At 39.6% G+C, this 25,614-nt stretch overlaps 1 protein-coding gene across 2 annotated transcripts in view; it reads left to right on the top strand.

The window, feature by feature from the left end:
- Positions 1 to 25,614, top strand: part of CDYL2 (chromodomain Y like 2) — a 217,850-nt gene that overhangs the window by 156,351 nt on the left and 35,885 nt on the right. The gene's annotated exons all lie outside the window — the stretch shown is intronic.

Genomic DNA, 25,614 nt, shown 5'->3' with positions numbered 1-25,614 from the left:
AGGATATTTATGTTTAAAATATATTTAACTTTTTATTTTGAAATAATTTCAAACTTACAAAAAACTATGAAGGACCCATTTTCTGATTAACCAATTTTTTAACTTTTTTCTCTTTTTCTGTGTGTGTCTGTATATGTACAGGTATATGTATATAGACACGCATATTTATAATACACATTATATAAACTATATACAAATTATTCTTTTTCTGAACCATCTGAGTGTAGACTATACGTTATGCCTCCTTACCCCTTAATATCTAATGTGGATATTTTATAAAAGGATATTCTTTTAAGTTAAACACAATGTAGTTAAGAAATTCAAGAAATTTTGCATTGATGCAATACTTTTATTTTAGTCCATATTCAGTTTTTTTGCTATTACCGCAATAATGTCTTATAGATTTTTATTTCTTCCAATATAGAATCCAGTCTAGAATTCCATGATGCCTTTAGTTGCCATGTCTGTGTAGTCTCCTTTAATCTGGAACAGTTCTTCAGTCTCCCATTGTTTCTAATGGCGCTGACATTTTTGAAGAATACAAGCCAGTTATTTTACTGAGTTTGTCTAATGTTTCTTCAAGATTAGATTTAGGTTATGCACTGAACTAGTTGATGTGATGCTCTTCCTTCTTATCCATCTCATCTGTCTGTTCATCCATCCGTCCATCTGTCCATCCATCCATCCATCCATCCATCACCTCTATCATGAGTACAAATTCAAGGATTCTTACTTTATGTGACAGTTGATAATTTATTACTGCCATTATTTATTTTACTATTGAAAACATCCAAGATTTGGTCAGTGGGAGCCCCTTCAAGCTGCCTTATATGCCCTTTTGCAATGCCTGGCTATTTTTTTGATCACTTCCTACTTTTAGGTACAATAAGATTTTCTAGCCCAACGTATACCTTACCTGCCCAAGCCCTGGAAGCAGCCATTTCTCTAGGAGCCCTTGTTTATTTTAGTGGGATTGTTATTTAGAAACCAACATGTGGGATCTACATAGCCCATTGCTATTTGGGTTTCATTTCTTCTAAGCCTTTTCGGCTGACAGAGCTAGGAAATATATATAATTTTTTAAATCATGAATTCTTACCAATACCTATGATCCATTTTAACCTCACTGGATTCTTCCTTGCCTCTCTGCCTCCCATATTTGTATGTCTTCTTCCATAGAGAGAATCCTATTTCTCCACAATATCATATATTTACTCATTTTCTCAATCCTGAACTACTCATAAAATAATCTTAGAATTGCTCCATTCTTACCACAGTGAAAAGAAAACCCACTAAGAAGAGTTCAAGATTTATCTGTTATATATTCATAATATTATATCCAAAAGTTATTTGTATTTGTTCTTCGCCTCTCCCCTTTTGATGTGGTTATGTTATTCCTTTGAAAGACGATTAGGTTTATTTCTTTCTCTTTTCATCTAGTTTATTTCCACCCCCCATCTTTATTGCTTTTATTTTATATCTTAACATGTTTTAACATACTTCCAAAAATTAAAACAAAAAGATATCCTCAAAGAAGGGTCACCTCTTCCCCATCCCTTTTACTCAATTTTCCCTGCCAACCACTTGTGATAATCAATTTCATTGTTTTCTGGTTTATTCTTCTTGTGATTTTTTTTTTTGGAAAAAAAAGCAAATTTATGTTATTTTCCCATTTTTTTTACATTTAAAGGTAAAGTACTTTTCCACCTTTCTTCTCTTTATTGGAATGTATATTGTGTAATTCACTCCATATTCATAGAGATAGCTCTTTCTTTTTTAGAGTGACATATAGTATTCTATTGCGTGGGTGCATCGTAGTTTATTTCACCAGTCTATGCTTGCACATTTAGGTAGTTTCCAATATTTTGCAGTTATAGATAAAGCTACAATAATCTTATGCATATATATATATATTTGTACCATTGGAGGTACAGTTTTCCTGTTAAATTTCTAGAAGTGGGATTGCTGGGTTTCATTAGAGTAAGTGCATAAACAGTGTTGTCAGATACTGCCAAATTCCTTTCCATCGCACTTGTACCTTTCTGTATCTCACCCACAATGAAGAGAATGCCTGACTCCCCACATTCTCTGTAGCAGAGTATATTGTCGAGATCTTGAATTTTTGCCAAGCGTAAGATGCATAAGAAATGGTATTTCAGTGTAGTTTTAATTTTCTTTGTAATGAGTTTTAATGTGCACTATTCTTTTGGGTGGATTTGGAGTCATTTCTTCTATTTAAGGGCCATTTTTATGTAATGCTGGGGATTCTTTGTTCTGTCTTTTGTTCATTTTTTCCTGAAGGAATTTTTGGTCTTCTTATCTTCAGTGTTTAAAAGTTCTTTACAATTGGGGATATTAGTCTTTTATCTGTGATACACAACTGTTTTTCCCAATTTGTCATTTGCTATTTAATTAGTTCTTTATCCTATTCACTGTCCTTGTTTCCTTTCTGTCTGCTTTTGTTTGAACATTTCTTGTTTATTTTAAATGAATGTTTTTCTTGCATCTGAGCATTTGAAATGCTCCTATTTTAAAGTCCTTGTCAGATTGTCTCATGATATTAATTTAATTTTATTTGGAGTAATTCATGTTTTGAGTATTGATTTTGCTGGCTTGTTTTCTAAGCGTGAGCTGTCTACGAGTTTTGGAATTTTGGTGTGCAGGCTCATTTCAAGAGCAAAGTTTCTGTTTTGTTTTCCTTTCTCACTCCTCTCTCTAATAGTTTTGTGTTCGCCTCCACCTGGTCCTGAGATCCTAATAAAGCCTTAGCCGTGGATATCACATCCCTTGGTTACTGTTTTACTGCCTTCAGGGGGGACAGCTCACTCCATCCCCTGGCTTCCATCTCTGAGCCTGGGCTCCCCCTCCCATCTTGCAGGGAAGACTTAGTCCTTGTTGCCTTTGGAGAACCCACATCTTCCCTCCCCTCTCCCACCCCACTGACTGCTTTGTGTCAGTGTTCTGCCTCTCATACGCAGAGATGATTATCTCATTTGTGAGCCCAGCTTCATCTTACTGACTCTCTCCTTTTGTATTTTATCTGTCGCTTCTGTGTGTTTGGAACAGGGGGCACGGTGTCAGCGTGTGAATTTATGGAGCCTTCTTAATGGGAAATACTCCTTTGTACTCTAAAGGAGGGAATGTTGGAAGTCTTGAGGGGAACAGAAGGAAGTAAACTAGCATGATGGGGGCTTCCTATTTTCCAGAAATGTAGCATGCACCATTTCCTTTGCTTCTCAGCTGCCTTCCCATTTCACACGCAGGACAGTGGGGGCACAGAACAGGCGAGCAAGTTGTCCAGCCCTGCAGCCCGTGAGGGGGATGTGGGATCTGAACGCAGGCAGTGCCCCAACTGGGCATCGCCCTGGCTTTTGGGCTCAGCAGGGCGGTTAGTCCCCTCTGTGCCTGGAATGCCTAATCTTTGGCCTGGGCCTGGGTGTGGGGTTGGGAGTAGGAGAGGCATGATTAGGGACACTCACCAATTAGTTCCTCCTTTTTGAATGCCTTGATGTCCTCCAGCTGACATTGGAGAAGTGCCTGGAGTGTGCTGGGCACTTTATTGACCCCAGGTCAGTTCTTTAATTGACTGAGTTCGAAACAGCCCTGAAAAGTAGGTACTTTTAGCCCCTACCTTTTAAAATACTAAGTAAGATTGAATCTCATTTCTCATATTTTGTGGGAACAAGGAGACCAATGCTCAAGAGCTCGTGTGGCTTCCTTGCTTCTCCCATTAGCAAATGTAGGACTGGGATTATTTCCATGTCCTCTGACTGCAGAGCCCTAAGCTTCCACAGTTCCAGCATGTTGTGTTTCTCACAGCGTCTTCCCTGCCAGCTTGTTGCTATCACTCGGGAAGCATGATGCCCCCGAAGGAGAGGGACCTCGAGGACTGCTCGATGAGAGGACAGAGTCTGAGGGGCTCTGGAGGCACCATTCCCCTGCATCTCCTGGAGAGAGGGCCTGTTTCAGCCACCCGCATCCAGAATTGCACACATTTTGAATCCAGTACTCAAGGAGGCTCTGATCCCTGCTTGGCTCACAGGTGTTGCATCTTTCTAAGTTCATCGGAGAGGTGAGCCCAGTGTCCTGGCAGAGGGTAGGAGGGTCTCTTTGCCTCTGATAGTTTTATGGCTTATTTGGTGAGATGGCCCCAGGGCCCTTGTCTCTTCGGGTGCTTCTCCACCCTGTTGTGCTAATGGAAAGACCGTGAGATTTGAGTTCATGAACACCTCCCCTCCCTGCATCACTCTTTATCACATCACCCTATTGTTTTCCAATCTGTAATTTTTTTTAGGTATTAGTTACTTGTTAACTTTTCATCTCCCCAACCCAAAGCAAGCTCCATGAGGGCACAGACCCTATTTCTCTACTTTCTTTTGGATCCCCATCACCTGGTAGATACCTAGCCCATAGGAGGTGGCACGTAACTAGATTTTGAATGAATGAATAAAATGAGGAGATGGCTGGCTCCAATCCTGGCTCTTCCATTTGAAATCTCTGTGACTTCCAGCAAGGTACTCACTTTTCCTTATCTGTAAAATGGACTAACTAGAATGGCAAATTTATAAGACTGTTCAATAATTGACACCCAGCCTTAGAGCTGCTCAGATAAGGCCTGGCCTGGCCCCGGCAGGGATGTATGTCCCCAGGCTCTGGGCATCTGGGGACAGCCTGCGCCCACCAAGAGCAGCTCCCATGAGGTGAAGCCTCCACGAACGGGACCGTGCCCTGGATCTGCCTGAGCTGCTGCACAAACTGCAGCCAGCTCTGTCTGATTAGGAAGGCCTTCTGAGTTGCTGAGGATTTGAGATTAACCCTGAAGAAACAACCCCCTCTACACAAGCCTTGTAATTAGACACTTGTGTTTACGTTCCGAAGTTCACTGAATCATTTTACCTGGTGTCAGCAGCTGCATCTTGATATTTGACAAAACCTGATTGCTTTTGGTAAGGGAACAATACAAAATTGGGGCTTCACAGAAGATGTGGGTGGCACAGGCCCACCTCCGTGCCGGGCAGCTCTGATGTCTGAAGCATTCCCTTGCATGTAGCAGAGTTCAGTGGAGCGTTTCCTGGTCCCTGCCTTAGGCCTGGTTCTTGAAATTCCAAGACTCCCAATGCCTATTATGAGCCTGAGCCCACCGGGAGGTGGACCCAGGGCCCTGTATGCGGAGGGGCAATTCCTGTGGGCTTCTAGGTGCCACGGGTGTTATGCAGTGCCGGGCTATGAGTGTGCCAGTGGCCTTGCCTTCAGATACTATGTTATTAGAGAGACAGGATGCACACAGCAAATATTACCAGAATGATGTTGTGCTAAGCTGGGCATGATGATTATAAAGCAAATAAGAGCCACCATTTATTCCTAGTTTACTGTGTGCTGCTTCTTTAAATGTTATCTTACTTGATCCTCATATCCTGCTCGCCAAGGGTCAGAACACGGAGCCTGTCCAGGCTGTGTACACACAGTAATCTTCCTTAGGAGGGGCTTGGGGCAGGTTGGCCTCCAGGGCCGGGCTTCTGGTTGGGTTCCGGAGTCTCAGTCTCTGCAGTGACTTTTTCCCATCCCAGCCCGGCAGAGCACTGAGCACATAGTCAGTGCCTGTCTGACACTCTTCTTCCCCAAATCACCGCGGCTGAACAGAGTCACCGTGAGATGTGGCTCCATCCTGCACGGGGTGGTCTTCACTTCATTGGCAGAATTGGTGAGAGTCCAGGAGATTTTCCGACTTTCATCGGCGTGCATGCATGGGGCAGCCCCGTGCGTGAGGAAGACGGCTCACACTCGACACCACAGTGGCTCCTGGGGTTTGAGGAATTCCTGGGTTGTCTGGATCCTGGCTCTCAAAGCCTGGACCCTGGAACAGGCTGATTTTTCACAATCCGCCCGTGATCCTGATGTACACGCAAGTGTAAGAACCGTGGGTTGAAGTTCTCAAGCTTGCCTGCATGTCTGAATCACCTGGGAAGCATTGTCATCATTTTTAATGAACTTAATTTCTAAAACATATTCTTTAAAATAATAGCTTAAAGAGTGTAACTAGATTGTTTGTAACTCAAAGAATACATGCTTGAGGAATTGGAGACCCCATTCTCCATGATGTGCTTATTTTACATTACATGCCTGTATCAGGACGTCTCATGTACCCTATAAATATATACACCTACTATGTACTCACAAAAGTTAAAACAATAAAAAGAAGAAAAATAAGAAATTAAAATACTCTTTAAAATAAATTTAACTTTTTTGTTTGTTTGTTTGTTTGCTTTTTTGTTTTTTTGAGACAGAGTTTCACTTTTGTTGCCCAGGCTGGAGTGCAATGGTGCGATCTTGGCTCACTGCAACCTCCGTCTCCTGGGTTCAAGCGATTCTCCTGCCTCAGACTTCCAAGTAGCTGGGATTACAGGCATGCACCACCACGCCCGGCTAATTTTGTGTTTTTAGTAGAGACAGGATTTCTCCAGGTTGATCAGGTTGGTCTCAAACTCCTGACCTCAGGTGATCTGCCCGCCTTGGCCTCCCCAAGTGCCAGGATTACAGGCGTGAGCCACCGTGCCCAGCCAAATTTCACTTTTTAAACAGTTATAGGTTCACAGAAAAATTGGAACACAAATACAGCAAGTTTCTATATAGCCCACACCTAGTTTCTCCTATGAACATCTTACATTAGTATGATTTTTTTTTTGTTAAAACTGGTGAACCCCGGTATTCAAGTATTATTATGAACTGAAGTTCATACTTTATTTAGGTTTCCCTAGTCTTTACCTAGTGTCTGTTCCAGAGTCCCATTCAGGGAATATTCAGAGAATAATTACGTTTAATCGTCACGTCTCCTTCGCCCTTCTGGGCTGACCGTTTCTCAGGCTTTCCTTTTTATGGTCATAAAAAGCGTTCTGAGGAGAGCTGCTCAGTATTTTGTAGAATGTCCCTCAGTTGGGATTTGTTTGATGTTTTTCTCATGATTAGAGTGGGGTTGTGAGTTTTTGGGAGGAAGGACCCCAGAGGGTAAGTGCCATTCTCATCGTATCCTATCAGGTCTATAGTTCATAAAGACGGTGAACGTGACCTGTCACTGTTGATGTTGACTGTGATCACCTGGCTGAGGTATGCGTGTCAGGTTTCTCCACTTTACGGTTACTTCGCCTCCCCGTCTACACACTGTGCTCTTGGGATGGAAGTCACTGTGCATGGTGCTCACTCAGGAATGGGAAGTTATACTCCATTGCTTTGAGGCTGGAATATTCACACAAACTATCAGAAATTCTTCTGCATGGAAGATTTGTCTCTTCTGCATTTATTTATTCAATCATTTATTTAAGGCAGTATGGACTCATGGATAGTAATTTTATATTTTCAGATATAATCCAGTACTACTATATTTTGTTGCTCAAATTGTTCCATCTTTGGCCATTAACAGCTCTTTTAGGTGGCTCATGTGTCCTTTTGACATACTCCCGTCATTGCGGCGGATTTTTTTTGTTGTTGCTTTGCTTTGTTTGAGCGCTTCCTTCTGTTCTGGCACTTATAAACTTATAGAGTCAGCCACTGCTCCACAGTTTCCTAGGTCCTTTTATTGAGAATCGTGTTAGAAACTAGTATCTGTGCCCCAGGTATGTTCTTTGCTGTTGGGATGTCATTGATTCTCGGCCCTCTCAGCTGAGAGAGCATGGGAATACACGTGGGTATACTAACCTGTGTATATACCCTTATCTATAGATATTTCTGTATGCAGCCATCTTTATCTGCATCAAACTAAAAATGAGTTCATACTGGTGTTTGCAACTCTAACCCGTGATCACATGGATTATTCTAGCCTTCTCCTTTTGCTTATCTGTAAACTCCAACTCCCACAGTGAAAACCTAAGTCCCACCATCTGCAATCCATTTACTTAATCATTCAATTCCAGTATACAAGTATAACAGTATCAGAATTGTTAGCCCCTACCGCCATGGGAATCAACTTTTTCAACTGGAGTACAGTGCTGTGTAGAGTTTATTTTGCCTTTAGTTTCACAAACTCTGCACATTTCTGAAGTTATTTATGTCGGCACCATGTTCCCCTAACCCCTTCAGTAAGGTTGCTTTATACATATGTAATTCAGATGGATTTTTTTGTCACATTCCACATTCTACTACCCTGAGATCCCTTGCCCTCCGAAATGACATTTTAAAATTGGCATGCTTTTAAATTCGCTCTCTGTGCTGTAAATTTCTTTGGTATTTGACAAGTGCTTAATGTCTAGTATTCTCCATTGTAGTATCATACAGAGTAGTTTTAACTGCCCTAAAAAGTCTCCTATGCTTTACCTATTTGACCTTCCCCTTATTCCACTGGAACCTCTAGCAACCACTGATCTTTTTACCTTTTTATACTTTTGCTTTTACTAGACTGTTTTATAGTTGGAATCATATATAGATTTTTCAGAGTGGCTTCCCTAACTCAGTAATACGCATTTACTATTCATTCTTTTTTTTGTGGCTTGATAGCTAACTTTTTAAAAAAATTATTTTTAATTTTTGTGGTTACATAGTAGGTATATAAATGTATGGGTACATGGGATGTTTTGATACAGGGATGCAGTGCATAATAATCACATCATAGAAAATGGGGTATCCACCCTCTCAAGCATTTATTCTTTGTGTTACAAACAATCCAGTTACACTCTTTTAGTTATTTTAAAGTGTAAATTAATTATTGACCAGAGTCACCCTGTTGTGCTATCATATACTAGGTCTTAGTCATTGTTTCTATTTTTTTGTACTCCTTAACCAGTTCACCTCCCCCACCCTCTGCCCTTCCCAGCCCCTGGTAACTGTCCTCTTCTGTATTTCTATGAGCTCAATTGTTTTGGTTTTTAGATCCCACAAATAAGTGAAATCAAGTAATGTCTGTCTTTTTGTGCCTGGCTTCTTTTACTTAGCAAAATGACCTCCATTTCCATCCATGTTGTTGCAGATGACAGGATCTCATTTTTTTATGGCTGAATAGTACTCCATTGTGTATAAGTACCACATTTTCTTTATGCATTTGTCTGTCAATGGATGCTTAGGTTGCTTCCAAATCTTGGCCATTATGAACAGTGCTACAACAAACATGAGAGTGCAGATATCTCTTCAGTATGCTGATTTCCTTTCTTTTGGGTGTATACCCAGCAGTGGGATTGCTGGATCACATGGTAATTCTATTTTTAGTTTTTTGAGGAACCATCCAACTCTTCTGCATAGTGGTTGTACTAATTTACATTCCCACCAACAGTGTATGAGAGTTCCCTTTTCTCCACATCCTCTCCCGCATTTGTTACCACCTGTCTTGTGGGTATAAACCATTTTACATAAAATGCGGTGAGATGATATCTCATTGTAGTTTTGATTTGCATTTCTTTGATGATCAGTGATGTTGAGCACCTTTTCATATCCCTGTTTGCCATTTGTATGTCCTCTTTTGAGAAATGTCTAAATCTTTTGCTAATTTTTTAATTGGATTAGATTTTTTTCCTATAGAGTTGTTTGAACTCCTTATATATGCTGGTTATTAATCCCTTGTCAGATGGATAGTTTGTTCATGTTTTCTCCCATTCTGTGGGTTGTCTCTTCACTTTGTTGATTGTTTCCTTTGCTGTGTGGAAGCTTTTCAACTTACTGTGATCCCATTTGTCCATTTTTGCTTTGGTTGCCTGTGCTTGTAGGGTATTGCTCAGGAAATTTTTGCCCAGACCGATGTCCTGGAGATTTTCCCCAATGTTTTCTTGTAGTAGGTTCATAGTTTGAGGTCTTAAATTTAAGTCTTTTCAATTTTGATTTGATTTTTGTATATGGCAGGAGATAGGATAGGGGCCTAGTTTCATTCTTCTGAATATGGATATTCAATTTTTCTAGCATCATTTATTGAAGAAACTGGCTTTTCCCCAGTGTATGTTCTTGACACCTTTGTCTAAAATGGGTTCACTGTAGGTGTGTGGATTTGTTTCTGGGTTCTCTATTCTGTTCCATTCATCTCTGTATCTGTTTTTATGCCAGTACCATGCTGTTTCGGTTACTGTAGCTTTGTAGTGTAATTTGAAGTCAGGTAATGTGATTCCTGCAGTTTTGTTCTTTTTGCTTAGGATAGCATTGGCTATTCTGGGTCTTTCACAGTTCCATATAAATTTTGTATTTTTCCATTTCTGTGAAGAATATTGCTGGTATTTTGAGAGGGATTACATTGAATCTGTAGATTACTTTGTGTAGTATGGCCATTTTAACAATATTGATTCTTTAAATCCATGAATAGTTTTTGGCATCCTCTTCAATTTCTTTTGTCAGTGTTTTATAGTTTTTATTGTAGAGATCTTTCACATCTTTGGTTAACTTAATTCCTAGGTATTTAATTTTATTTGTGGCTGTTGTAAATGGGATAACTTTTTAATTTCTTTTTCAGATTGTTTACTGTTGGCATATAGAAATGCTATTGATTTTTGTGTGTTGGTCCTGTATCTTGCAACTTTACTGAATTTATTGGTTCTAATAGTTGTTTGGTGTGGAGTCCTTAGTTTTCCCAATATAACATCATATCATCTGCAAACAAGAATAATATGCTTTCTTCCTTTCCACTTTGGAAGCCTTTTATTTCTTTCATTTGTCTAATTACTCTAGCTAGAACTTTCAGTACTATGTTGAATAATGGTGGTGAAAGTGGGTATCTTTGTTGTGCTCTGGATCTTAGATGAAAGGCTTTCAGTTTTTCCCCATTCAGCAGGATACTACCTGTGGGTCTGTCATATGTAGCTTTTGTTATGTTGAGGTATATTCCTTCTATACCAGTTTTTTAGGGTTTTATCATGAAGGGATGTTGAATTATATCAAATGCATTCTCAGCATCAATTGAAATAATCATATGGTTTTTGTCCATCATTCTGTTGATATGATGTATCACACTGATTGATTTGTGTATGTTGAACCATGCTTGTATCTCAGGGATAAATCCCACTTGGTCATGATCTTTTTGACATATTGTTGAATTCAGTTTGCTAGTATTTTGTTGAGGATTTTTGCATCAATATTCATGAGAGATACTGGCCAGTAGTTTTCTGTTTTTGATTTTTTTTTCTTTCTGATTTTGGTATCAGAGTAATACTGGCCTTGTACAATGAGTTTGGAAGTATTTCCTCCTTCTCTATTTTTTAGAATAGTTCAAGTAGGATTGGTATTAGTTCTTTAAATGTTTGGTAGAATTCAACAGTGAAGACATTGGGTCCCGGACTTTTCTTTACTGGTAGACTTTTTATTATGGCCGTGATATCGCTACTTGTTATTGATCTGTTCAGATTTTGGATTTCTTCATGATTCAATCTTAGTAGGTTGTATGTGTCTAGGAATTTGTCTGTGTCCTCTAGATTTTCCACTTTATTGCATATAATTGCTCATGGTAGCCATTGATGATCCTTTGAATTTCTGCAGTATCAGTTAAAAGGTCTCCATTTTCATCTCTGATTTTATTAATTTGGATCTTCTCTCTTTCTTAGTCTGGCTAAATGTTTGTCAATTTTGTTTAGCTTTTCAAAAAAAACAACTTTTTGATTCATTCATCTTTTGTATTTTCTTCTTTTCAATTTTATTTATTTCTGCTCTGATCTTTATTATTTTTTTCATCTACTAATTTTGGGTTTGGTTTGCTCTTGCTTTTCTTGTTCTTTAAGATGCATTGTTAGGTTGTTTATTTGAAGTTTTTCTTCTTTTTTGGTATAGGCACTTAAAGCTATAAAATTCCCTCTTAGTACTGCTTTAGCTGTATCCCATAGGTTTGGTACATTTTGTTTCCACTATCATTTGTTTCAAGAATTTTTTCAATTTCCTTCTTAATTCCTTCATTCAGTAGCATACTGTTTAATTTCCATGTATTTGTATAGTTTCTAAAATTCCTATTATTGATTTCTACTTTTGTTCTATTGTGCTTAGAGAAGAAGATGCTTGATATTCCCATTTATTAATGTTTTAAGACTTGTTTTGTGAATTACAATGTAGCCTGTCCTAGAGAATGATCCATGTGCTAAGGAAGAGAATGCTGCAGCCACTGGATTAAATGTTTTGTAAATATTAAGTCCATTTGGCCTATAGTGCAGATGAAGTCCAATATTTCTTTGTTGATTTTCTGTCTGGAAGATCTGTCCAGTACTGAAAGTGGAGTCTTCAAGTCTACAACTCTTATTGTATTGGGGTCTGTCTCTTTAGCTCTAATAATATTTGCTTTATATATCTGGGTGATCCAGTGTTGGGTGCATATACATATTTAAAATTTTATATCTTCTTGCTGAAGATATAAAGATAGCTCTGTAATGTAATTTGAAGTCAGGTAATGTGATTCCTGCAGTTTAGTTCTTTTTGCTTAGGATAGCTTTGGCTATTCTGGGTCTTTCACAGTTCCATACAAATTTCGTTTTTTTTTTTCTATTTCTGTGAAGAATATTGTTGGTATTTTGAGAGAGATTACATTGAATCTGTAGATTACTTTGGGTAGTATGGCCATTTTAACAATATTGATTCCTTAAATCCATGAACATGGAATATCTTTCCAGTTTTTGGCATCCTCTTTAATTTCTTTCATCAGTATTTTATAGTTTTTATTGTAGAGATCTTTCACTTCTTTGGTTAGCTTAATTCCTAGGTATTTAATTTTATTTGTGGCTATTGTAAATGGGATAACTTTTTAATTTCTTTTTCAGATTGTTTACTGTTGGCATAGGAAATGCTATTGATTTTTGTGTATTTTTCAGTATATAATGACCCTCTTTATCTTTTCTTATAGTTTTTGTCATGAAGTATATTTTGTCTGACATCAGTATAGCTACTGGTGCTCTTTTTTGGTATTCATTGGCAAGGAATATCTTTTTCCATCCTTTTTTTTTTTTCAGTCTATTTGTCTTTAAAGGCGAAGTATGTTTCTTAAAGGCAGCAGATCATTGGGTCTTGTTTTTTGGGGGGTTTTTTTGTTTTGTTTTGTTTGTTTGTTTATTTTGAGACAGAGTCCCTTGCTCTGTCTCCATGCTGGAGTGCAGTGGCGCAATCTTGGCTCACTGCAACCTCTGACTCCCTGGTTCAAGCAATTCTCTTGCCTCAGCCTCCTGAGTAGCTGAGATTACAGGCACACGCCACTGTGCCCAGCTGATTTTTGTATTTGTAGTAGAGATGGGGTTTCACCATGTTAGCCAAGATGGTCTTGATGACCTGACCTCATGATCTGCCTGCCTTGGCCTCCCAAAGTGCTGGGATTACAGGTGTGAACCACCATGCCCAGCCTGGGTCTTGTTTTTTAATTCAGCCACTCTGTGTTTTGATTGAAGAGTTTAGTACGTTCACATTCAATGTTATTATTTATAAGTAAAGACTTTCTCCTGCCATTTTGTTATTTGTTTTCTGGGAATTCTGTGCCCTTCTTTTCCTCCTTTCTTTCGTTCCTGTCTTCCTTTTAGTGAAGGTGATTTTTGTCTGGTTATGATTTAGTTTATTGTTTGTTATTTTTTGTGTATTCATTATATATTTTTTGGCTTGAGTGATATAGTTTGGCTCTCTGTCCGCACCCAAATCTCATCTTGAATTGTATTCCCATAATTCCCACGTATTGTGGGAGGGACCCAGTGGAAGATAATTTGTTTCTTGTTTTTTTTTTAAATTATACTTTAAGTTCTAGGGTACATGTGCACAACGTGCAGGTTTGTTACATATGTATACATGCGCCATGTTGGTGTGCTGCACCCATTAACTCGTCATTTACATTAGGTATATCTCCTAATGCCATCCCTCCCCCGTCTCTCTTCCCCCCACCCCACGACAGGCCCCGGTGTGTGATGCTCCCCTTCCTGTGTCCAAGTGTTCTCATTGTTCAGTTCCCACCTATGAGTGAGAACATGCGGTGTTTGGTTTTCTGTCCTTGCGATAGTTTGCTGAGAATGATGGTTTCCAGCTTCATCCATGTCCCTACAAAGGACATGAACTCATCATTTTTTATGGCTGCATAGTATTCCATGGTGTATATGTGCCACATTTTCTTAATCCAGTCTATCATTGATGGACATTTGGGTTGGTTCCGAGTCTTTGCTATTGTGAATGGTGCTGCAATAAACATATGTGTGCATGTGTCTTTATAGCAGCATGATTTATAATCCTTTCGGTATATACCCAGTAATGGGATTGCTGGGTTAAATGGTATTTTTAGTTCTAGATCCTTGAGGAATCGCCACACTGTCTTCCACAATGGTTGAACTAGTTTACAGTCCCACCAACAGTGTAAAAGTGTTCCTATTTCTTCACATCCTCTCCAGCACCTGTTGTTTCCTGACTTTTGAATGATCGCCATTCTAACTGGTGTGAGATGGTATCTCATTGTGGTTTTGATTTGCATTTCTCTGATGGCCAGTGATGGTGAGCATTTTTTCATGTGTCTTTTGGCTGCATAAATGTCTTCTTTTGAGAAGTGTCTGTTCATATCCTTCGCCCACTTGTTGATGGGGTTGTTTTTTTCTTGTAAATTTGTTTGAGTTCTTTGTAGATTCTGGATATTAGCCCTTTATCAGATGAGTAGATTGCAAAAATTTTCTCCCATTCTGTAGGTTGCCTGTTCACTCTGATGGTAGTTTCTTTTGCTGTGCAGAAGCTCCTTAGTTTAATTAGATCCCATTTGTCAATTTTGGCTTTTGTTGCCATTGCTTTTGGTGTTTTAGACATGAAGTCCTTGTCCATGCCTATGTCCTGAATGGTAATGCCTAGGTTTTCTTCTAGGGTTTTTATGGTTTTAGGTCTAACATTTAAGTCTTTAATCCATCTTGAATGAATTTTTGTATAAGGTGTAAGGAAGGGATCCAGTTTCAGCTTTCTACATATGGCTAGCCAGTTTTCCCAGCACCATTTATTAAATAGGGAATTGTTTCCCCATTTCTTGTTTTTGTCACGTTTGTCAAAGATCAGATGGTTGTAGATGTGTGGAATTATTTCTGAGGGCTCTGTTCTGTTGCATTGGTCTATATCTCTCTTTTGGTACCAGTACCATGCTGTTTTGGTTACTATAGCCTTGTAGTATAGTTCGAAGTCATAATTTGAATCATGGGGGCAGTTTCCCCCATACTGTTCTCATGGTAGTGAATAAGTATCACGAGATCTGATGGTTTTATCAGGGGTTTCTGCCTTTGCATCTTCCTCATTTTCTCTTGCCACTGCCATGTGAGATGTGCCTTTCGCATGCCTCCATGATTCTGAGGCCTCCACAGCTATGTGGAACTGTTAAGTCCAATTAAACCTCTTTTGTTCCCCAGTCTACCCAGAGTCTTTATCAGCAGCAAGAAATTGGTACAAGTAGAGTGGGATGTTGCTGAAAAGATACCCGAAAATGTGGAAGTGACTTTGGAACTGGGTAACAGGCAGAAATTGGAACAGTTTGGAAGGCTCAGAAGAAGACAGGAAAATGTGGGAAAGTTTGGAACTTCCTATAGAGTTGTTGAATGTCTTTGACCAAAAGCCTGATAAGTGATATGGACAATAAGGTCCAGGCTTAGGTGGTCTCAGATGGAGATGAGGAAGTTGTTGGGAACTGGAGCAAAGGTGGCACTTGTTATGTTTTAGCAAAGCGACTGGTGGCATTTTGCCCCTGCCTTAGAGATTTGTGGAACTTTGAACTTGAGAGAGATGATTCAGGGTGTCTCGTGGAAGAAATTTCTAAGCAGCAAAGCATTCAAGAGGTGACTTGGGTGCTGTTAAAACATTCAGTTTTAAAAGGGAAACAGAGCATAAAAGTTTGGAAAATTTGTGGCCTGACAATGTGATAGACAAGAAAACCCATTTTTTTGTTTTAGGAGAAATTCAAGCCAACTGCAGAAATTTGCATAAGTAATGAGGAGCTGAATGTGAATCCCCAAGACAGTGGGGAAGACGTCTCCAGGGTATGCCAGAGGTCTTCACAGCAGACCCTCCCATCACGGGCCTGGAGGCCTAGGGGAAAATGGTTTTGTAGGCTGGGCCAAGGGTCCTGTTGCTGTGTGCAGCCTAGGGACTTGGTACCCTGTGTCCCAGCTGGTCCAGCCTTGGCTGAAAGGGGCCAACATACAACATACAGCTTGGGCCATTGCTTCAGAGGGTGCAAGCCCCAAGCCTTGGCATCTTCCATGTGGTGTTGAGCCTATGAGTGCACAGAAGTCAAGAACTGGAGTCTGGAACCTCCACCTAGATTTCAGAAGACGTATGGAAATGCGTGGATGCCCACGCAGGTTTGCTGCAGGGGCAGGGCTCTCATGGAGAACCTCTGCTAAGGCGTGCAGAAGGGAAATATGGGCTCACAGCCCCCACACACAGTCCCTATGGGGGCACCGCCTAGTGGAGCTGTGAGAAAAGGGCCACCGTCCTCCAGACCCCAGAATGGTAAATCCACTGACAGCTTGTGCTGGGCACCTGGAAAAGTTGCAGACACTCAATGCCAACCCGTGAAAGCAGCCAGGAGAGAGGCTGAAGCCTGCAAAGCCACAGGGGTGGAGCTGCCCAAGACCATGGGAACCCACCTTTTGAATCAGCATGACCTGGATGTGAGACCTGGAGTCAAAGGAGATCATTTTGGAGCTTTAAAATTTGACTGCCCTTCTGGATTTTGGACTTGCATGGGCCCTGTAACCCCTTTGTTTTGACCAGTTCTCCCATTTGGAATAGCTGTATTTACCCAATACCTGTACCCGCATTGTGTCTAGGAAGTAACTAGCTTGCTTTTGATTTTACAGGCTTATAGGCAGAAGGGACTTACCTTGTCTCAGATGAGATTTTGCACTGTGGACTTTTGGGTTAATGCTGAAATGAGTTAAAACTTTGGGGACATGAGATTTGGAGGGGCCGGGGGTGGAATAATATGGTTTGGCTCTGTGTCCCCACTCAAATCTCATCTTGAATTGTACTCCCATAATTCCCATAATTGTGGGAGGGACCCAGTGGGAGATAATTTGAATCATGGGGGCAGTTTTCCCTATACTGTTCTCATAGTAGTGAGTAAGTCTCATGAGATCTGATGGTTTTATCAGGGGTTTCCACTTTTGCATCTTCCTCATTTTCTCTTGCCACTGCCATGTAAGAAATGCCTTTCACCCCCCGCCATGATTCTGAGGCCTCCCCAGCCACGTGGATAAGTCCAATTAAACCTCTTTTTCTTCCCAGTCTACCTGATGTCTTTATCAGCAGCATGAAAATGGACTAATTCAATGAGGTTTGCAAATAATATCTTATATCTCATTATTTTAAGCTTATAACAACACTATTTGCATAAAGAAACAAACAATAACAAACTAATAAATATATAATTTTTTTTAGATGGGTTCTCGCTCTGTTACCCAGGCTAGAGTGCAGTGGCGAGATCTTGGCTCACTGCAACTTCCGCCTCCTGGTTCAAGCAATTCTCCTGTCTCAGCCTCCCAAGTAGCTGGGATTACAGGGGCACGCCACCATGCCCAGCTAATTTTTGCATTTTTAGTAGAGACGGGGTTTCACCATGTTGGCCAGTCTGGTCACGAACTCCTGACCTCAAGTGAACAACCCACCTCAGCCTCCCAAAGTGCTGGAATTACAGGCGTGAGCCACCGCACCCGGCCACTAATAAATATTTTATACCTTAACTCCATCCCCCTGCTTTTTAACTTGTGTTTCTATTTATATCTTACTGTACTATGTCTTGAAAAGTTGTTGTAGTTATTATTTTTGACCTGTTCATTGTTTAGTCTTTCTATTTGATAAGAGTAGTTTACATCCCATGGTTACAATGTTATCGTATTCTGTTTTTTCTGTGAACTTACTATTGCCAGTGGGTTTCATGCCTTCAGATGATTTCTTATTGCTCATTAACATCCTTTTCTTTCTGATTGAAGTGCTTCCTTTAGGCATTTCTTGTAGGAGAGACCTGGTGTTGATAAAATTTCTCAGCTTTTGTTTGTATGGGAAAGTCTTTATTCCCCCTTCATGTTTGATGGATATTTTCACCAGATACACTATACTAGGGTAAAATTTTGTTTTTTGTTTGTTTGTTTTTTGTTTTGTTTTTTCCTTTAGCGCTTTAAATACGTCATGACACTCTCTCCTGGCCTGTAAGTTTTCCACTGAAAAGTTTGCTGCCAGATGTATTAAAGCTCCTACATTGTATGCTATTTGTTTCTTTTTTCTTGCTGCTTTTAGAATCTTTTCTTTATCCTTGAGCTTTGGGAGTTTGATTATTGAATGCCTTCAGATAGCCTTATTTGGATTAAATCTGCTTTGTCTTCTGTAACCTTCTTGTAGTTGGATATTGGTATTTTTCTCTAGGCTTGGGAAGTTCTCTGTTATTATCCCTTTGAATAAACTTTCCACTCCCATCTTTTTCCCTACCTCCTCTTTAAGGCCAGTGACTCTTAGATTTGCCCTTTTGAGGCTATTTTCTAGATCCTGTAGGCATGCTTCACTGTTTTTTATTCCTTTTTCTTTTGTCTCCTCTGACTATATATTTTCAGATAGCCTGTCTTCAAGCTCACTAATTCTTTCTTACGCTTGTTCAATTCTGCTATTCAGAGTCTGCTGCACTCTTCAGTATGCCAGTTACATTTTTTAGCTACACAATTTCTGCTTGATTCTTTTTAATTATTTCAATCTCTTTGTTAAATTTATCTGATCGAAGTCTGAATTCCTTCTCTGTGTTATTTTTAATTTCTCTGAGTTTCCTCAAAACAGCTACTTTGAATTCTCTGCCTGAAAGGTCACATATCTCCCTTGCTCCAGGGTTAGTACCTGGTGCCTTATTTGGTGAGGTCATGTTTTCCTGGATGGTCTTGATTCTTGTAGATGTTTGTGTCTGGGAATTGAAGAGTTAGGTATTTATCTCTCTCTGTAGCTGCCACAGATGGGAATGTGCTGAGTCTCACCTGAAGCCATCAAGTCTCAGAGTCTTACCCAAGGCCCTCGACGTGGTACCTGTATATTGCTGCTGGTTATTCAGGGCTCTTCAGTTAGCAGGTGATGAATCCTTCCAAGATGGGATCCTTCCCTTGAAGGCAGCAGGTTCCCTTCTGGCCCAGACTGGGCCTCATGACTCTGACCAGTGCCCCATCCTGCTGTGACTGAGCTGTTATCCAAAATGCAAGACAAAGTCCTCCCCACTCTTCTCTCTCCTCTCCTCAAGTGGAAAGGAGGGATCTCTTTTGGAGAGTTGAGGTGTGCAGTCTCGTGTTAGGAGAGCGGTGATACCAGCACTCCCTTAGCCACCCCAGCTGGTGTCTCAGTGGGTTGTGTGCCCCCTGAGTCTACTGGCTATGGGCCCAGTTCAGGACTAGGATTGGCCTTGGAGGTCTAGCCCTTGTGGCCTAGACCGCCTTTCAAGTTTATTTAGGGCCCCAGAGCACTTTATCCTGTTGTGATAAGACTTGCAGGAACTCAAGTTCTGACCAGTGGGATATCAGTGATTCCCCTCTGGCTAGGGCTGGTCTAAATGCTCCCTCAGTGGGTAGACGTCAGCTGAGTTTGGTATGGTTTTGCTTTCTGCTATAACAGGACAACAGTGAGTTCAATGCCTCACAATTGCACACTTTCCCTTTCCACAGTGCACAAACTTGCTTTCCATACCACACTACTGCTGCAGAGGGAGGGGAGAGGGGTGGCGTTTGTGATTCAAGACTGTTTTTCTTACCTCTTAGGTGCTTCTTTCAGCAATATAAAGTTAAAACCAGGTCCTGTGAGCGCTCACCTGATTTTTTGTTCTTATGAAGGTAGTTTTTTTGTGTGTAGACAGTTGTTAATTTGATGTTCTTGCAGGGGGGAGGGGACGATCCATGGAGCCTTCTATTCTGCCATCTTGCTCCATTCCCTCATAACTCATTTTTTATTGCTGAATAAAAATGGGTGTACCACAGTTTGTTTATCCCTTCACTTATTAAGGGATGGGATATTATGGATGTCCCACAGTTTGTTTATCCCTTCACTTATTAAAGGACACAATGGTTGCTTCCAATTTTTGGTGCTTTGAATAAAGCTGCAGTTTTTTGTGTTCTGGTTTTGTTTTGTGACTATAAGATTTCACATCATTAGGGTGAATACCTAGGAATGGTGGTTGCTGGTTGATGTGGTAAGACTAGTTTAGCTTTTTAAGAAAAGACAGAACTGTCTTATAAAGTAGCGGTGCCGTTTTATATGCCCACCAGCAGTGAATGAACATTCCTGTCACTCGGCATCCTCTCCAGCTATTGGTGTTGTTGGCTTTTGGATGTTAGCTAATCTGATGTGTGTGTAGTGGTACCTCCTGGCTTTAATTTCCTTGCTTTAGTTCCCTAATGAAAAATGATGGTGAATGTCATTTCAAAATGCTTGTCATCTGTATAACTTCTTTGTTGAGGTGTCTCTTCAGATCTTTTGCCCATTTTAAAATTATTGAATTATTTTGTTTAAATTATGTTCTTTGTAATGTCCAATTTAACAGTTTTTTATTTCACGGGTCATGTTTTTAGTGTCATATCTAAAAACTCATTGCAAACCCAAGTTCCCTAGGTTTTCTCCTGTACTATCCTCTAGGAGCTTTATAATTTGCATTTTACATTTAGGTCTGTGATTCATATTGAGTTAATTTTTGTTTGAAAAGTACAAGGTTTGTGTCTAGGTTCTTTTTTTCCCTTTTGCAAATGGATATCCATTTGTTCCAGTACTGTTTGTTGAGAAAAACTATCTTCTCTCCATTGAATTGTCTTTATTTCTTTGCCAAAGATCACCTCAGTATATTGCTGTGGATCTATTTCTGGGTCGTCTGTTATATACCATTGATGCATGTATCTTTTCTTTCACCAACACCACGCTGTCTTGATTACTTTAGCTTTATAGTAAGTTTTGGAATTGGGTAGTGTGAGTCCTCCAAGTGGATTCTTACTCATCAGTGTTACCTAGGTCTTTTGCCTTCCCAAATAAAGTTTAGAATCAGTTTGCCAATATCTACAAAATAGCTTGCTGGGATTTGAATTGGGATTACATTGAGTCTATAGATCAAGTTGGGAAGAATTGACATATTAAAAATACTGAGTCTTGGCCAGGTGTGGTGGCACACACCTATAATCCCAGCACTTTGGGAGCCTGAGGTGGGAGGATTGCTTGGGGTTGGGAATTTGAGACCAGCCTAGGCAACATAGTGAGACCCTGTTCTCTGCGAAAAATAATAAAATAGCCAGGTGTGTTACTGCATGCCTGTAGTCCCAGCGACTTGGGAGGCTGAGGAGGGAATATAGTTTGAGCCTGGGAGGTTGAGGCTGCAGTGAACTGTGACAGCAGCACTGTACTCCAGCTTGGGTGACACAGGAAGACCTTGTGTCAAGAAAAAAAAATTGAGTCTTTCAATTCATTAACACAGACTATTTCTCCATTTACTTAGATTTTCTTTGTTTCATCAGAATTTTACAATTTTTCACATACGGATCTTGTACATATTTTGTTAGATTTATATCTAAGTATTTCCTGTTTTGGATGCTGTCATAAACAATATTTTTTAAAGTTTTAACATTTACGTATAATAGTTGTACACATTTTTGGAATACATGTGATACTTAGGTACCTGTATACGATGTGTAATGATCAAATCAGGGCAATTGAGATATCCATCACCTCAAACATTTGTGTTTGTTTTGGGAACATTCCAATTCTTCTGTTCTCTAGCTACTTTGAAATATGCAATAAATTATTGTTAAGTATAATCTCTCCATTGTACTGTTGAATACTAAAACTTAGTATTTTTTTTTTAAAAAACATCAAGTTGCAGTTGCTCATTGCTGGTATGTGCAAAAGTAACTGCTTTTGTCTGTTAACCTTGTATTCTGTGACCTTGCAGTGTTTGCTTGTTAGTTCGGGAGTAATTGTTTTTCTTTTTTTCTTTTTTCGTTAATCCAGTTCTTTCGTACTTTCTATGTACACATCTTGTCATCTGTGGACAAAAATCGTTTTATTTATTTCTTCCCAAACTTTATATGCTTTTATTTCCCTTAAAAAATGTTTCTGCAATCGCTAGGACTCTCAGTGTGATATTGAAAAAGAGAGAGAACATCTTTTTCTCATTTCAGATCTTAAGGGCAAAGCATCCAGTTTCTCACCACTAAGTATGACATTATCTGTAGGTATTTTGTAGATGTTCTTTGCCAAATTGAAGAAGTCACTTTCATTTCCCCCCCTTTTTTTTTTAAGTTTGTGCTTTTTAGGAACTAAAGGATTTTTTTTAAATATATACTTTAAGTTCTGGGATACATATGCAGAACGTGCAGGTTTGTTACATAAGTATACACGTCATGGTGGTTTGCTGCACCTATCAACCTGTCATCTACATTAGGTATTTCTTCTAATGCTATTCCTCCCCTAGCCCTCCACCCCCAGACAAGCCCCGGTGTGTGATGTTCCTCTCCCTGTGTCCATGTGTTCTCATTGTTCAACTCTCACTTATGAGTGAGAATATGCGGTGTTTGGCTTTCTGCTCATGTGTTCATTTGCTGAGAATGATGGTTTCCAGCTTCATCCATGTCTCTGCAAAGGACGTGAACTCATCCTTTTTTATGGCTGCATGGTGTTCCATGCTGTGTATGTGCCACATTTTCTTAATCCAGTCTATCATTGGTGGGCATTGGGGTTGGTTCCAAGTCTTTGCTATTGTGAACAGTGCTGCAGTAAACATACGTGTGCATGTGTCTTCATAGTAGAATGATTTATAATCCTTCGGGTATATACCCAGTAATGGGATTGCTGGGTCAAATGGTATTTCTGGTTCTAGATCCTTGAGGAATCACCACACTGTCTTCCACAATGGTTGAAGTAATTTACACTCCCACCAAAAGTGTAAAAGCTTCCTATTTCTCCACTTCTCCACATCCTCTCCAGCACCTGTTGTTTCCTGACTTCTTAATCATCACCATTCTAACTGGCATGAGATGGTATCTCATTGTGATTTTGATTTGCATTTCTGTAATGACCAGTGATGATGAGCTTTTTTTCATGTATTTGTTGGCTGCATACATTTCTTGAGAAATGTCTGTTCATATCCTTTGCCCACTTTTTGATGGGGTTGTTTGGGTTTTTTCTTGTAAATTTGTTTAAGTTCCTTGTAGATTCTGGATATTAGCCCTTTGTCAGATGAATAGATAGCAAAACTTTTCTCCCATTCTGTAGGTTGCCTGTTCACTCTCATGATAGTTTCTTTTGCTGTACAGAAACTCTTTAGTTTAATTAGATCCCATTTGTCAATTTTGGCTTTTCTTACCATTGCTTTTGGTGTTTTAATCATGAAGTCTTTGCCCATGCCTATGTCCTGAATGGTATTGCCTAGGTTTTCTTCTAGAGTTAGGCTTTAGGTCTTACTTTTAAGTCTAATCCATCTTGAGTTAATTTTTCTATAAGGCATAAGAAAGGGGTCCAATTTCAGTTTTCTGCATATGGCTAGTTGGTTTTCCCAACACTGTTTATTAAATAGGGAATCCTTTCCCCATTGCTTGTTTTTGTCAGGTTTGTCAAAGATCAGATGGTTGTAGATGAGTGGTGTTATTTCTGAGGCCTCTGTTCTGTTTCATTGGTCTATAGGTCTGTTTTGGTACCAGTACCATGCTGTTTTGGTTACTGTAGCTTTGTAGTATTGTTTGAAGTCAGGTAGCGTGATGCCTCCAGCTTTGTTCTTTTTGCTTAGGATTGTCTTGGCTATACAGACTCTTTTTTGGCTCCATATGAAATTTAAAGTAATTTTTTCTAGTTCTATAAAGAAAGTCACTGGTAACTTGATAGAGATAGCATTGAATCTTTAAATTACTTTGGGCAGTAGGACCATTTTTACGATACTGATTCTTCCTATCCATGAGCATGGAATGTTTTTCCATTTGTTTATGTCCTCTCTTATTGCCTTGAGCAGTGGTGTGTGGTTCTCCTTGAAGAGGTCCTTCATATCCCTTGTAAGTTGTATTCCTAAGTATTTTATTCTCTTTGTAGCAGTTGTGAATGGTAGTTCACTCATGATTTGGCTGTCTGTCTGTTATTGTTGTATAGGAATGCTTGTGATTTTTGCACGTTGATTTTGTATCCTGAGACTTTGCTGAAGTTGTTTATCAGCTTAAGGAGATTTTGGGCTGAGATGGTGGGGTTTTCTAAATATACAATCACGTCATCTGCAAACAGAGACAATTGGATGAGGAAGTCCCTTTCTACTGGATTTTGTGAGATGCTTTTTCTACATCAATTGATATGATCATATGGTTTTTCTTCTTTTAGCCTGTTGATATGGTGGATCACATTGATTGGTTTCCAAATATTGAACCAGCTTCTTATACCTGATTGTGGCATATAATTCCCTTTATACATTGATGTGCTAATATTTTGCTGAAGGTTATTTTTCCATCTGTGTTCATGAGAGATATCAGTCTACTATTCTGTGTTCTTGTAATGTCTTTATCTGGCTTTGGTATTAGGGCAACTCAAGCCTCATGGAATGAATTAGGAAGTGTTCCTCTGAACCTGTTTTCTGGAACAGCTTATGGAGAATTGGTATTATTTCTTCCAAAAATGTTTGGTATAATTCTTTGGGCTTGATGCTTTCTTTGTTAGCTTATTAATTATTGATTCAATTTCTTTAGTAGAAATTCCTTCAATTTCTTTTTTTATAGGCCTATTCAGATGAGATGATGTATTTCTCCTTGTGTATATTTTGGAAGTTTGTGTCTTGATTAAAGAAATTTCATCTAAGTTATCAAATACATGGGCAGAGCAGTTTTTCTTAGTATTTCTTTATTATCCTTTTATTTTTATTTATTTTTTAAATTATACTTTAAGTTCTAGGGTACGTGTCACAATGTGCAGGTTACATATGTATACATGTGCCGTGTTGGTTTGCTGTACCCATTAACTCCTCATTTACATCAGATATTTCTCTTAATGCTATCCCTCCCCCATCCCCCCACCCCATGACAGGCCCCGGTGTGTGATGTTCCCCGCCCTGTGTCCAAGTGTTCTCGTTGTTCAGTTCCCACCTATGTGTGAGAACATGCAGTGTTTGGTTTTCTGTCCTTGCGATAGTTTGCTCAGAATGATAGTTTCTACCTTCATCCATGTCCCTACAAAGGACGTGAACTCATCCTTTTTTATGGCTGCATAGTATTCCATGGTGTATATGTGCCACATTTTCTTAATCCAATCTATCAATGATGGACATTTGGGTTCGTTCCAAGTGTGCGCTATTGTGAATAGTGCCACAGTAAACATATGTGTGCATGTGTCTTTATAGTAGCATGATTTATAAGATCAATAGTGATGCCCCCTCTTTCATTTCTGATATTGATAGTTTGTGTCTTCCTTCTCTCTCTCTCTCCCTTTTTTTTTTGGATGGAGGTATTTGGGAAGTGTTTTCAAAATATGCATTTGAGCCTCTTCCTATATCTGCTTCCGCTGGAGGTTTGGGGGTGTTGGCTTGGCCTTGCTTTCTTTAGAACATCCCAGAGCTCCTGATGTATCCCTGTGTGAGGCTGGAGACTGGGAACCGTTATACATCTGGATCATTCTGTTTTTAGTTTTCAAACCTTTTCAGCAGGGCACTTTCAGGCCATTTGTGAATGATAATATGTGAAACAGAAAAATGCAAAGCCATTGTAATTGATTTGTGAGAGG

Source organism: Pongo pygmaeus, chromosome 18, assembly GCF_028885625.2.
Source record: "Pongo pygmaeus isolate AG05252 chromosome 18, NHGRI_mPonPyg2-v2.0_pri, whole genome shotgun sequence".
In the NCBI taxonomy this organism is placed as follows: Eukaryota; Metazoa; Chordata; class Mammalia; order Primates; family Hominidae; genus Pongo; species Pongo pygmaeus.
Note: the sequence above shows the minus strand (reverse complement) of the source record. Positions and strands in the feature narration are given on the sequence as shown.